A 12,156-nucleotide genomic window follows, 5' to 3' on the forward strand; every position below is an offset into this window, starting at 1 on the left:
AGAGTGGAAGAGGTTGAAGGAGGCCTACACCATGAATTTGGTAGAAGAAGGTTGAGAAGAAGAAGAAGAGGAGAATTATCTTTCAAACGAGCAATTTTTGTTTATATTATTGCTAAGTAGGATTGAGAGCGAACATGGATCCAGCTTGCTTTTATCTCTGGCCAAACGTGTTCCAGTTTTAACCCGAGCGAGTTCGGTCGCCCAGGGACTACCGGTAAATTAAGCTTGTAAAAAACATCGTAGCTAATCTCAAGTGCATCCATTATGACTCACAACGCATGTCCCCGTTAACGAAACGCAAAACGCACACAACAAAACGCAAATAAGTTTTCTATTTACGACACGGCAACGAGAAACCGAACCGGCCGGTCTCAGTCTTAACGGACAGAACGAACGCGCGGACGCGACATATTAACATTAATATTAACGTTTATATCCGGCTGAATACGACGGTCAATGCTAAATTAAAAAGTAAAAAGAAAAATCGCGCGGGCAATGGCGGCGCTGTCAGATTTCCCGCCAAAGCCCGCTAAGTGACACGTTGGTGAAAAGTTTTGATTTTTTAGTGTTGTGTTGGAGTCAAAAGAAGAACTTTTTGTGGATGTTTGTGATGTGTTGATACGCGACGGGAAACTTCTCGTATATTTTTAATTGTTTTTTTTCGTAACATACGCAATAACTCATTTACTTAAACAAATACTTAATTACAAAAAAGTCGAAGCTTGATTATAAACAGATATGAGCGTAACCATGGTTACCGGCGACCGAAAACAGATTATATTGGGAATATGCCAACTATCCTCATTTACTATTAATCCAAACTTAGGGATTGTATTGTAGGTATGATATAAAGATAGAACGAAAAAAACTAATACTTTTATTGTAACCCAGGGTTTCTCAAACTTATGGCTCCACGTACCCCTGATAAAGTTTCTAGACGACAGCGAACCCTTTCTCCCCCCCCCCCCCCAAGAAAGTAATAAAACTGGCTGTTGGAGAAACTAAGTTTATTTTTATTTCAATCATCATGATTATATAATGTATATTATTTATTTCAATAAAAGGTAATAAATATAGGTAAGAATCGTCTTGCCAACGAAAATACAAACTGAAACAAACAACAACAAATAACAAACAAATAAGTAACAAATTTGGAGTTGAAATAAAAAATACAAAAATACTCCAAAAACCAATCTTAATCATCTTGCCAGTCTTGCAGCCACCATCACGTAAACTTTGTCGCGAACCCCCTACCGTCGAATAGCGAACCCGTAGGGGTTCGCGTACCCCTCTTGGAGAAACCCTGGATGTAACCGAATCCCTTCATTGTTGTTTTATTATTTGTTACTGTAACGGCAATAGAAATAGGCATAGGTATGTATTGATTTCAGCTGTCTTTAAATTATTATTAAATTTAAATTTATTAATGTATCCATGTACTTATACAATATTTATTAACATACCAAGTGTACCATTTCTTGCAAGGCCGGCAACGCATCAGCAGGGCTACTACGAAACCTGAAACTCGAAGTTCGTGTCGTGCGGTACCTCTGACACTTACACTATTTAATACGAGAGCGAGAGGAACGGTATGATACGAACTTAAAGTTTCGAGTTTCGGAGTAGGCCTTCTGCAGTCCTGCATGGTGCTGCGGATGTCTATGGGCGACGGTCATCACTTAACATCAGGTGAACCGTCTGCTTGTTTGTCTGCTTTTATATTAAAAAAATACAATTAATAACACATTGTTTCTATGTAGGTACCTATACAATTATACGAAATAACAAATAAAATACTTAATCCCACTTATGCTACATGCGAAAAGATAAATGCGAAAGATTCATAAGTCTGTTTGTTTGTTACCTTTTCACGTCTTAACCGCTGAACCGATTTCAATGAAGGCATACAGCTAGTTTGAGTCCCGGGGAAGGACATAGCATACTTTTTACCCCAGAAAAATGTAGGTAGGTATAGTACCCGTGGGATAGCGATAAACAAATTCTATGCGGACGGTGTCGCCGGCAACAGCTAGTTACTGCAAGGCTACTACGAAACTCGTAACTCGAAGTTCGTGTCGTGTGGTTCCTCTCGCTCTCGTATCAAACAGTGTAAGTGTCAGAGGGACCGCACGACACGAACTTCGAGTTTCGAGTTTCGGAGTAGCCAGCTGTACAATTAGGAAAAAAAATCTAAAAACAATTTCTTAAAATAGAAACTACTTATACCCTCTCTTGTCTTCGGGAAACAGGATATACTTGACTAAAAAAAGTCAAAAGTTCAACTTGTTTCTTTGAAAGGATGTCGTTCCTGTTAAACATCTAATTTTGTCTTTTGGAAGTCTTTAACAAGTAAGTACGAACGTATAGATAGAATGATATAATGAATGGCGCTGAATCTAGCTATTGTGTATCAGCTTTTTTAAACAATTTTGTTTTTTAAATAAATTTGTCGAATTTGCAAGTTGACAGGCAGGCGTCGTCGTATCGATAATTAATTGTTTTACAAAATTTTAGACAATTAAATTTAAATTAAATAATATTATTTATTGACGCATATTTCATTTATACTAATTAATTATTATGTTATGTCAGTTCAATGTTATGCACAATTATGTTATGCGAATTCATGTTACGACCAGTAAATGTTATGCGAACCAAGGGGCACCCCAAATCTGTGGCGAAACGCATTTCCACGTCTCATAAAACGGAACAACAGCTAAAACGGAACTGGTGAAGGAATGAGGGCTATCGCGTATGAATTTGCCACTAGAGGCGCTAGTGTAGCGTGAGGTCTCCGAAATGTCAAATCTCATAGTTTTTTGGTGAGCTACGCGGGTTTATTTATAATTAGAATAATTTTGTGAATATTTTGCAATAACTGAAATTAATTATGGCAAATATGCGTTCCGGGGCAATGAATGTCTGTGTTTTGAGACAGTTTTGTCTTTCGGAAACCTTTGTCCTCCCTTTTCTCCGAACAAAACGGGGACTATGCAACACTGTGGCATGCTCGATATTTTTATGGTACGGTTTTAAGGTGTATTAAATATGATTTTAATCTAAAATTTGTTTTCACACCCGTAAAAACAGACTTTGAAAGCCATACTTAAAAACCTCACGCAACAGTGCGCCATCTAGTGAGACAAAAAACGATAGCCCTCATTACTACGAAGAATCCCATAAAAAGAACCTAAATATTGGTGGTATCAAATACTTATATTAAATGAGTTTTTGGTTGAAATGAGCCAGCCACGTCGTCTCGCCTCGCTAGCGAAAATGCTCCTGGACAAGCCATAAAAACGCAGCGCTACCGGTAGAGATACGCTCTATTACATGCCGAGCCGACTATTAGAAAACTCCGCCTGGCTATTTGTCAGAATGATGTTCTAATAGCAACCTATTAGGGTACCGCAAGATAACGAATATACGCAGTAGTGATGTAAGAATATTCGCATGTTTTTGCATATTCGCATTTGCAAAATTTCTGCGAATGTTTTGCGAATATGAATATCAGAAAAAAATACAATTATTAGATAATAGATAGGTTAATGAAATCAAAATACATTCATTTCTTATGTTTTTTTTATACAAAAAAATAACTTAATCTCGTAATCAATCACGTTATCAGTCTTCACTTAATCATTTGGTATTATTTTTTATTTACTTTGCGATGCGTTCGTATAAATAAACTGGGTAATTCTCGGAACAAAGTACAAACGGAACGCACTTCGTTCGAACGAGACTGCCATAGACAAATTGGCGCAAAAACGAAAAACTGAATATTCGCATTCGCATTCGCGAATGTCGGTAGCAGATATTCGGATTCGCATTCGCATTCGCGAATGTTCAAAAAATGACATTCGTTACATCACTAATACGCAGTATCCCTCTAATATAGTCAGCACACAAAATTTGGCCCACTCTACATACAAAATTACCTATTACTGCATACATTTAACGGCCAGTTTTTTTTGCTGCTCAGTACATCCATCCATACTAATATTATAAATGCGAAAGTGTGTGTGTTTGTATGTTTGTCCGTCTTTCACTGAAACGGAGCGACGGATCGACGTGATTTTTGGCATAGAGATAGTTTATGGGCCAGAGAGTGACATAGGCTACTTATCCCGGAAAAATGCACAGTTCCCGAGGGAACAGCGCGCGATAACCGAATTCCACGCGAACAAAAGCTAGTTACACCTAAATATAAATGCAAAGTTTATAAGTCTGTTTGTTTGTTACCTCTTCACGTGTTAACCGCTGAACCGATTTAGATGAAATTCGGTATACAGATAGTTTTTGAGTCCCGGGGAAGGACATAGGGTAGTTTTATCCCGGAAAATTGGATAGTTCCCGCGGAATAGCGATAAACGGATCTATGCGGACGGAGTCGCGGGCAACAACTAGTCCAGCATAAATACGAACTTCACGAGAATTAGAATTGAAAAACTTTAATGTTAACCTATCCATTAATATGTTAAATATCTGATACGTACGGATAGGTCACATGGTAATAATATAACTGTATTACTGGTCCAGACGGGTCTGCAACTGGTCGGGCGACTAGTTGGCCGATTGGGCCCAGTGGATGTGCTCATATTGTATGTTACTTTCGTTACGGAATCCGGTACATGCATATATGCATTTTAATTCTGTTTCGAAGGTAGAGATTGATTAATGGATGGGGCGCCCTTGATTTTTACAAACTAAAAACACGTTTTTTACAAATTTTTATTTAGTTTCACCTGTCCCGTTGTCTGTCTGCCTGTAATCAAATCTTGTAAGTTCAATTTGACCAACTTTCAGCTAATTCGCGTGACAATACAATAATCTAGTAGTGACATCCTGGTAGTACAGCCAGGATCGTCTCCGCAGGACGGAACTCTTCAACGGTTAATAGCATCGACTTGAAATTTGGTATGCAAATGTAGTTTGGGTGACAATGCAAGTACAGTCAACAAAAAGTACAGTCAGCAAAAAAAGGTTGTATTAAAAATGAAATTTTTATGGTTAGGTTATTTGTAAACCTATAACACTTACGACCGGATAGTCAAATGGTTAGGGAACCTGTATGAAGCTTGAGGTCCCGGGTTCTATCCCCGACCGGGGCAGATATTTGTATGAATAGTACTTGGACGTTTAATATGTAGGTATTTAAGCATGTATTTATCTATATACTTAAGTATTTTTATCCGTTGTCTACCTAGTACTAGTACCCATAAGCTTTGCTTAGTTTAAGACTATTGGTTTTTTTTTTTATTAAACTGGATGGCAAACGAGCAAGTGGGTCTCCTGATGATAAGAGATCACCACCGCCCATAGACACCTGCAACACCAGGGGGATTGCAGATGCGTTGCCAACCTAGAGGCCGAAGATGGGATACCTCAAGTGCCAGTAATTTCACCGGCTGTCTTACTCTCCATGCCGAAACACAACAGTGCAAGCACTGCTGTTTCACGGCAAATTGGTGTCAATTGTCCCATGATATTTATTTTATGACATTTACCATCATCATATACGTCCTACTGAAGGGCACAGGCCTCCTCTCAGAACAAGAGAGCTTGTACCATAGTTCCCAAGCGGGCCAAATGCGCATCGCAACTTTACACAAACTACTAAATTGTTCACAGGTTAAGAAGAAAATTCATACCAAATTAATAAAAACGTGGTAATAAAAACACGTCCAGTCACCCGATGACGAAAATATGACAGCTCCTATATAGCCCACTTTCAAAAGAAAAGGGCCATCCGGTTTTCCAAAAATAAAAACTGTGTCCGTTCATCAGAAACGAAACTCTACGTCTGTCATTTCTCAGTATAAAATAATAATAACCGCGCGCTACGTTACAATGATAAATTCAGTTTGAAAAAGGTATAAGGTAACATTATTTTTTACTAAAATAAACTTTGTGTCCTAAGGAATTGAATTTTAAATTAAATGTAGTAGAACAGAGCATACGTTGTTTATAAAAATAGAGCGCTATTTCACAGTTAAAATCGAACTCTATCACAAACAGCGAAAGGTAAAAATGTGATGCAAGATTGTAAAGTTTTTTTTGGTGGCAACTTTGAAGTTGCATCCTGTCAGTTAGAAGTATTCTTCTAAGTATCAATCAAATTGAATTGCTTTTCATGTGAATCCAAGTCCAAGATGTCTGATGGCTCCAGTAAAATTACATTTGAAGTTTCTTATTCGTAAAAGTCTATAGATCTATTCACTCATGCTGATTTTAGCTGGGACCCCTCGTAGAACTTCCATTTTACTCACACTACACAAGGTGACGACCGGATGGCCAAGTGGTTAGAGGTCCTGACTGCGAAGCTTGAAGTCCCGGGTTCGATTCCCGGCCGGGGCAGATATTTGTATGAATAATACGAATGTTTGTTCTCGGGTTTTGGATGTTTAATATGTATTTAAGTATGTATTTATCTATATAAGTATGTTTATCCGTTGCCTAGTATCCATAGTACAAGCTTTGCTTAGTTCGGGACTAGGTCAATGAGGGCTATCGTTTTTTGTCTCACTAGATGGCGCACTGTTGCGTGAGGTTTTTAAGTATGGATTTCAAAGTCTGTTATTACGGGCGTGAAAACAAAGTTTAGATATTTATTGTATTAGATTTAGAGCATATTTAATACACCTTAAAACCGTACCATAAAATATCGAGCATGCCACAGTGTTGCATAGTCCCCGTTTTGTTCGGAAAAAAGGGAGAGCAAAGGTTTCCGAAAGACAAAACTGTCTCAAAACACAGACATTCATTGCCCCGGAACGCATATTTGCCATAATTAATTTCAGATATTGCAAAATATTCACAAAATTATTCTAATTATAAATAAACCCGCGTAGCTCACCCAAAAACTATGAGATTTGACATTTCGGAGACCTCACGCTACACTAGCGCCTCTAGTGGCGAATTCATACGCGATAGCCCTCATTGGTGTCAAGTGTCCCATGATATATATATTTTTTTAAGGTTAGGTCAAACAAACATTATGCGATATGAGTTTCGACTATATGTAATTATGCCAAACGATGCTTTGCGATACGAGATTATGCCAAAAAAAATATACCAAAAAAGATAGAACCCTAGGTATAGAGACAGTTTGAGACCCTGAAACATAAGATAGTTTTCATATAAGTATAAATTTGTTATTTGAGTCGTTGATCATTTGCCGTATGCTGGTTTCAGGAGTAGGCAAGGCAATATTATAAAAGAAAAATAATTTTACAAAAACAAAAAATAAGAAAAACGGAAAACGAGACAAATATTGTCACGAAATGGTCCCAACTCAGCATGATGTCAGCCTTGCAGCCAACGCTGGTCTTCCGTTGGAACCATTAGGTCTCCTCGGCTTAAAAGTAAACTCGACAATTATGATTATGATTTTGAAGTCCAGGGTTTCGGCTACATAATATGTATTTTTATTTGCCGTACAATTTGTAATGATTTGGCTTCACTCCAGCCTCCAGCTGTGTCCAAAATATACCCGATTGATTTATGGATTCAAATACCCTTTATTGCTCCCGTCGATCGGATAGCTCCAGGAATAGTTTTCCAGCGAAAATATAATGTTTATTTTGTTTATTGCATAGAACTTGGGCCATTATGGGCGTATTCAGAAGGGATCATGGTGGGGTGAGATTTTATCCATAAAAATTAGCCGATGTGTGTTATTCCAGATGTCCAGCTATCTCTACGAATAAATAATAAATTAATAAATCAGGAATTGTAACTGCATTACCGACCGGTATTTGACGACCGGATGGCCAAGTGGTTAGAGAACCTGACTACGAAGCTTGAGGTCCCGGGTTCGATTCCCGGCCGGGGCAGATATTTGTGTGAATAGCACGAATGAACTAAAAGAATTTCCTTGCTCACTCGCGACCTTACGATAGCTAAGCTTATGCAAAATATGCGTGTTCATGCAGTTCCTCCACCACTCACTCATGGTTGTGTCACTCTGAAGATGAGCTCTGGTTGAGTTCGAAACGCGTCAGTGTAGTGTGGTGGTGGTGATAGATGGGTTTGTGTGATTTGTGTGTGTTCTTACAGTGTGGAGGAAAATTCTTTTAGTTCATTGATATGGACCTCCGCAAAGTAACGCCTGATTCAATAAATAACACGAATGTTTGTTCTCGGGTCTTGGGTGTTTAATATGTATTTAAGTATGTATTTATCTATAATAATAATAATAATAATAATAAATATCACGGGACAATTCACACCAATCTATATAAGTATGTTTATCCGTTGCCTAGTATCCATAGAACAAGCTTTGCTTAGTTTGGGACTAGGTCAATTGGTGTCAAGTGTCCCATGATATTATTTATTAGAAAAATGGCCTTGCGTGTCCTAGTAGGCGGGGCTTAGAAACTGTGTTCTGCGTGTCATTTGCCATCCATCTGACATTGCATCGCACGCGCAAACCAATTTTTGCTTTGTTTCCTAATTTTAATCAATCAACAAGCACGTCTATTTGCTTGCAACCTCGAAAATGATTCGTATTTGAATCATACAGTTAATGGTTTTGGTTTTAAGGTATGTCCACTTTTTGTGTGGAATCTGTTCTGAGTTACGCTTCCTGACTTGTTATTTATTCGTAGAGCTATCAAAATACCAAATTTCATCCATATCCGTAGAGCCGTTTTAGCCTGAAGGAGTAACAAACACACAGCACAAACTTTCGCATTATAATATTAAGTAAGACGGTGAAATTACTGGCACGTGAGGTATCCCATCTTAGGCCTCTAGGTTGGCAACGCGTCTGCAATATCCCTGGTGTTGCAGATGTTAATGGGCGGTGGTCATATCTTACCATCAGGAGCCTTGGACACTTGCTCATTTGCCATCCAGTTGACTAAAAAAAAAGTAGGATCAGGATTTCTCTAAGTATATAATCCACTGCGCAGTCGTCGAAAAACGTGTCAAAATAAATAGTAACATTCATCTGTCAATAACAACATGCACCGACTAAATTAAAATCAAACGTGCTCAGACGCATGTCAATAGCCAGTATCTCTTGAGCTCCTTCTCCTAGGGTACATAAAGGAAGGTGGGCTCAGGTTATATTGGATAGATCATGTGATTAGAAACGCAATTTGAATCTGCGATTGATTTCAACTTTATTAGTCGAAGTTATTGATTGATTAGACAACAAAGACGATTTGTCTCAAAAATAAAATACAACACGTTAAACTGAAAACATGACACATCCCAACTGTGTTATTATTTTAAGTTAGTTTGATGCAGCTATTTACAACCCTTACAATGATTATTTCAAAAAGTCTACTTAAATTCTATTGTATTTGACAGTTGCGCTTCTTCAATCCATGCATTATACTATTAAGTATAAATGCGAAAGTGTGTGTTTGTATGTTTATCAGTCTTTCACGTCGAAACGGAGCCGGAACGTGATTTTTGGCATAGGAATATTTTATGGGCCAGAGAGTGACATAGGCTACTTTTTATCCCGGAAAAATGCACAGTTCGCGAGGGAACAGCGCGCGATAACCGAACACGCGGGCAAAAGCTACTGATTTTTATACGTCACTTTGTTTTAAAAACCAATAAAAACCAAAAAAAGAAACAAAGAAAAAATATTGTAACGTGTTGTATATAATCAAAGATTGTAACTTAGTGCAGCAACTACAAAGATATCAAAACGGCCAGCTACAAAATTAAAATTAGTATGTGTATAACCTTAATGTTAAGTGATTAAGGTCGTATATACTTAGGCACATAGTTTTGTACACATACCAATAAAAAGAAAGAAAGAAAAGTTTATTCGGCAAACTTTTAGGTAGCATACATCAGGTACATAACTTAATGTTTAATTAAAGTCAACTTATAGCTAGCCGAAAGGGCTGGCAGCTCAGCAATGCTGAGGTACGGAACCACAGCGCTGATCTTCAGCTGCAGCCAAATGATTTTAAAAAAGAGTTTATTTTTTGTGGTTTTGTAACTTTGGCCGCATCTCTTTGTAGTTGACTGTACAATTGTTATAGATGGTTATAGTTTGGGAATTATGAGTCTGGCACAGACATACAGATACACAGCCACTGATACCTACATAAAATAAAATCTCTGTTGTGTCCAAGATAAACAAATAAACAGAACGAACGAGTCCCTTTAATCCGTTAATGCCTACAAGGTCTGTCCGAACAAAAGGGTCAATGGCACGGCAGATTTAGCGCAGAAAGTGCTAGGCTGGGGGCCGACTGAACTTGAAAGGGCTAAAATTAGGTTTAGCTTACTGTGAGGAATGTTCTTACCTAGATGTATGGACGGGGGACTTTCGTAACGCCGCTTTACCGACGCAGTTGAAAGCATAATTTAATTAAATTTAATCTACTTATACTCAGCTTTTAAAAACAGTTGAAGTCACCTCTACTCGTAACAAAACAGAAGCGCAATTTTTCCGAGACGCAAAAATTCTAACATTATCAATTTTATCCAGCGGAAGCGACGTGACGTCAACAAAGATGGCGGATGTGACGTGCGTGTGAGCGTGTAGTTTTTCAGGAAGATCCGGCTAGAGAGACGCAGGCGCGATAGAAATGTTTTGCTTATTTATGTGTGTTGCTTGGTTTTTAAAGAGAATAAAGACTAAAAAAAATGACCAGCTATCTACATAACAAATTTCATGCAAATCCGCCCAGCAGTTTAGCTATAGGTACACACATACTCACAAACATTCGTATTTGTAATATTAAGTAGGACTAGGATTAATTAGTGTTTTTTTTGTCCTGTTACCTAGAACATGACCTACGTCATCCAAAGGACTTTAACCTTTTACCAGGTAGTTTCTGTCAATGAACTGAGCCATCTGTCAAATTAAAACAATAGTAGATTGTTCAACGAGGGACTAAAACAAGCCATAATGACACGAGATGTTTAGCCACCCGATCATGATTGTTTAGTCTCGAGTTCAACACTCTCCTTTTCACTTTGAATGCGAGAAAAAAAATCAATAATTTGTTCAAAATTACAATACTAAACCCCCTTGCAAAAAAACGGGCACCTATGGTTTTTCAGATTTTTAGGCATTGAAGCTTAAAAAGTAAGCTTTCATGCACATAAAATACAAAAACCATCGGTGCCCGTTTTTTTGCAAGGGGGTTTATTACTTTTTAAAAACGTACGCTCGACTAATGGACAGGCCATCTGTTCAAAACTCAAATAGCAAAAAAAAATTGTTGCGCGGTTTTTTCGTTTCTTTTATTGTTTATATTAATAATAATAATAAAATCATTTACTTAATTCCACAGAAATTAAAAAAACAATTCCACCAATGAGGTGACGCTTTAAAATCTTGCATATTTAGGCAACAGTTTCAAAATTGAAAACTATATTATATTTTTTTTGGACTACGCATAATACAACGAATTAATCCTTAATATAATTGAATAGATTCATATTCGTAGTTATTATTTGTGTTTCACGAAATTAAATCGTGTTTTTTTTATATTTTTGCACAGTTGTCATTTTGAGGTTATTTCGACGCCTAAAAAAATGCTCCATTCACAAACACCGTGTTAGCTGTTTAGGGGTTTCCATCCAACGTAAATAAAAAAAAAACCTTTAATCCCTAGAGAATAAAAAAGAGCTTTAGTCCCGATATGCAGAGACTAAAGTAACATTTTAAGAGCATGAGAAGTGAAAATAAAAAAAACAGTGTATATGCACTAACATTATGATTTACGTGTGGACGCAACCGAACGGCGCGAATAGCGAAAGTAACATACTCTTATCAAGTTACATGTTTACTTAAAAATCATACTTCTTCCGTTTCAATGTTGCTTCCAATAGAAATTGACTTTCGCGGTAAAATCTTTATTTACCAATAAGCGCGTGCGCATGGAAATGAACCAATAGAGTAGAAATATTGTAAATGCGAAAGTTTGTAAGTGTATAAGTTTGTTACTTCTTGACGCTAAAACGGGTGGACGGATTTTGAAATGAAATGAATGACAGATATGGTTCTGAAATAACATTTATTTATTTATTTGGAACTGAAAAAATACAGGATTATAGTAAAAATCAATGCACTTTAAAATTTAAATTTTACAAAAAGACATAAAAACACAAAAAAGATGAATACTTACAAAAATAAAAACAAAGTAATTAGGGATTTTTGCCAGAAGTCGGAGC

General features: G+C 37.3%; 1 protein-coding gene across 2 annotated transcripts in view; it reads left to right on the top strand.

The window, feature by feature from the left end:
- The first annotated feature begins 389 nt into the window (after window positions 1-389).
- Window positions 390-12,156, top strand: part of LOC141442724 (uncharacterized) — a 75,669-nt gene continuing 63,902 nt past the window's right edge. For both annotated transcript variants that reach the window (XM_074107798.1, XM_074107799.1), the window contains exon 1: window positions 390-639. The gene's annotated coding sequence lies outside the window, so the exon portion shown is untranslated. The remainder of the gene's footprint in view (window positions 640-12,156) is intronic.

Source organism: Choristoneura fumiferana, chromosome 26 (assembly GCF_025370935.1).
Source record: "Choristoneura fumiferana chromosome 26, NRCan_CFum_1, whole genome shotgun sequence".
NCBI classification, from domain to species: Eukaryota; Metazoa; Arthropoda; class Insecta; order Lepidoptera; family Tortricidae; genus Choristoneura; species Choristoneura fumiferana.